The sequence below is a fragment of the Eptesicus fuscus genome, chromosome 10, assembly GCF_027574615.1.
Source record: "Eptesicus fuscus isolate TK198812 chromosome 10, DD_ASM_mEF_20220401, whole genome shotgun sequence".
Lineage (NCBI taxonomy): Eukaryota > Metazoa > Chordata > Mammalia > Chiroptera > Vespertilionidae > Eptesicus > Eptesicus fuscus.
This window is the reverse complement of record NC_072482.1, coordinates 68,542,141-68,545,408: the sequence shown is the minus strand read 5'-3', so window position 1 is coordinate 68,545,408 and position 3,268 is coordinate 68,542,141. Positions and strand designations below refer to the sequence as shown.

The window sequence follows — 3,268 nt, the reverse complement described above, 5'->3', positions numbered from 1 at the left end:
TTCTTAAAGTTTATCCCATTTCGAGTAAAACAAACCACCCCCCCAGCCCTGGGCTCCATCCCTGCACCACCGGTCCCGGGAGCCTCCAGAACGTGCTCCTAAGAATCCAGAAGTTTGTTAGTGTTTGTTTCCTGCGCCCGCGCGCCCCGAAACCGGAAGCAAAACCGGCTGGGGCCCGCGCGCGGCCCAGCGCCGCCACCGCCGAAGGCGCGCCTGCAGTTGCCCTCGCTGCCGTGGCGGGCCCGGGCACCGAGAGCTGGGCGGTGGGAAGCCGAGGCTCTGGCGGGAAGGCCGTCCCTGCTCCCGCTGGCTGAACCGCAGAAGCGGCGGTGAAGGCAGCGCAGCCTTTCTGCAGGAGGGCGCGGAGGACAGTGGCATAAAGCTTGTAGGACGAGAGAGAAGGGTAACGTGCGTCTGCACCAGGATGGCCGAGTGGTTAAGGCGTTGGACTTAAGATCCAATGGACGTATGTCCGCGTGGGTTCGAACCCCACTCCTGGTACATGTGTTTTCTCTTTCCTTTAAATACTTTATTGTTATATATTTTTTAAAAATATAAATTTCACCAAGCACAACACTTCCTGGCCGCAGGAATTCCAGTTCTGGCTGGGAAAGGCGTAACCCCTACAGCGCGCGCTCCGCTTCCCGCGAGCGGGCTGGGCGTGGCCGAGGGCGGCGGGGTTCGGCGGGCGTCTCCCCAGGCCCAGGCGGGCTCGCGGGCCAGGGACGGGGGGCGGGGGCGGGGGGCGGGGGGTGGCCGCCACAGCCCGCTGGGCTCTCTCGCTGCGGGACCGGAACCGAGTCCGGCCGGGAGGGCGCTTGTGACATGGCGGCGTAGTTAGAAAACTGCAGAAAAGTCAAAGATCATCTCTATCATTTTTTATCTTTTTTTTCGCCCAAATCAATAGTATGTTCACAATTTTTTTCATGAATTCGAAGGCCAAGACAGTATATATCATAGTTCTAAAATGGATTTGCATTTGGCTTATACTTTTAAAATACTAATGGCATGGTCTAGTTTTTCTGTTTTTGTTTTAACTTTTTAAAAATTAAAGTAATCTAAAATCTAGAGGGGAAAAAAGTTGCAAGTACAGCAGAAATAACCCTTTATTTAGCATCATTAGATGCTGTACTACAACCATTAAAATCAGGAAATTCACCTTGATAATTTACTACCAGCTAACTCCAAACCCCATTTAATCACCAGTCACTCTTTATAGGAAAAGGCTCCTGTTCAAAATAATACATTGCATTTACATGTCACATCGCCTAAGGCTTCTTCAACTTGGAATGATTCCTCAGTCTCTCCTGATTTTCTCCATCTCGGATGACAGGTCAATCATATGTAGAAGGTCCCTTTGCCAATTTGGGTTTGGCTGATGTTTCTTGCCATTAGATTCAGGTTAGGCTGCTTACGCAGGACTATGGCAGACTTCTGTGCTCACATTGCATCCTCTCAGTGGCCTGGTGTTAATGCGGCCCGTTACTGTCTTAACTTCATTCACTTGATTAAGCTTCTCCGTCAGGGTTCTCTGTTATAAAATTACTTTTCCCCCTTGTGATTAATTCATATTTTGAGGGGAAGTGCTTTGAATCTTTGCAAATATCCCATTACTCATTAAACTTTCCATTTTATTCAAGTATTTACAGAATCATAAGTAATGTAAGTATGCTCTCATTTTGTCCTATTTTAATGGATGGTTACAATCCACTCTATAATTATTTGGTGCTCAAAGTGTCCCACATTTGGCCAGTGGCCATCAATTCAAGCTGACTTTTGACGTCTTCATCATTTTTTAGCACTTCCTTACTTTCAAATCTAAGATACTCCATGCTTACCTTGTATTTTTCTGGACCCAGCCCTAGAATCAGCCATTTTCAAAAGATCTCTAGTTCCCTTTTAATGGAAGATGGTATTTAGAAACCAAGATTTCATTGCTAGCTGTGCTCATTGCTTTTGATGTATTATTGGTCCTGGTTATCTCAATGGACAGAATTTGGGTCTCCCTCCCTCCCTCCCTCCCTCCTTCCTGGCATTCATAGCAACACCTCCAATTCTGATTTAACACTACCGATTTTATTTAGTTTTTCTGTCCATATTTATAATACTCTACCCCACCTCTAAGTGTAACATCTACATTGCTTGGGCCAAATGACTTCAGCATTGAATTACTCATAAGGGAAGGGAAGAGGAAAAGAGAGTCTAAATAGTTTGGAAATAGGCATTCTGCCTGCACTGAGAAATGTCTGAGCAAGTCCTTGGGATGTGCAGACAGGTAACCCAGCCTCTGCCTCAAGAAGCTTAATAGTGAGTGTGAGAGAGATTTTTAATGAACCACATGTACAATGAGAAAATGAACTATGCCCACGTGCTAAAGGAGCAGTATGGGAAGCCCTAATTCTCTCCGGAGAGTCAGCTTCAGTTGAGAACTGATAGAAGAGCAGGGCTGCTGGAGGGGCAGGGAGAAGAAGCAGAGAAATACAGGTGGGGAAGCCACCCTGAAACCATGCTAAGAATGGCGCCTGGACCCCACTGAAGGACCCGAAACAAGAAGCAACCTGATTAGTGTTTCATTGGAAAGGAGCTTATCTATCAGTGTAGAAACTCTCAATCTGTGTATATAACATAGGCTTGGGAGAAGGAGACATATTGAATTGGCAGGAAATATTTTGGGGGGAAAGTTGTTTAACTCAGTCAGTGGCCAGGTGGACTGAGCTCAGTCTTTCTCTCTTTTCCTCTTTAAAAGCTGAGCAAGGGGAGAAATGATATGATGTGAACTCTTTCCAGCCTGAATGTGGGGCTCGTGCTAATTTAAGTGTTTGCATCAACTTGTTGAAGTGCAGAAATGGAACAATACTACCAAGAATTGGCAAAGTAGTGTGGATTTTTACTTTGCTCCTTTAAAACTATATTGTAGATCAAGTTTCTAGTCCATAGAAACTAGTTACTATGTTTTAGCACAGATGGTAGAAGACCAGCTAGGATTGTTCTTGAGCTTGCTGAAATTCTGACAAACAGATCTCTGAGATGCCACAAAGAGGGATGACAATGATGTCTGAAAGCTGTTGGTCTAGAAACAAGAGAATCTATCAGGTAGATCCCAGGGCACTGACCCACACATTTTCTATTGATCAGTATATGTGGCCTCCTTAACTACATTCTTTTTTTTTTTTAATCTTTATTGTTGAGATTATTATAGATGTCCCTCTTTTTTCCTCTCATTGCCCCCCTCCACCCAATTCCCACCCCATCCCAGGCCTTCGCCACC

General features: G+C 45.8%; 1 non-coding gene across 1 annotated transcript; it reads left to right on the top strand.

Annotated features, from left to right (window-relative positions):
• The first annotated feature begins 418 nt into the window (after positions 1–418).
• TRNAL-UAA (transfer RNA leucine (anticodon UAA)) lies at positions 419–501 on the top strand. Its single transcript has one exon. It is a non-coding gene; the product is annotated as a tRNA-Leu (tRNA).
• The last annotated feature ends 2,767 nt before the right edge of the window (positions 502–3,268 follow it).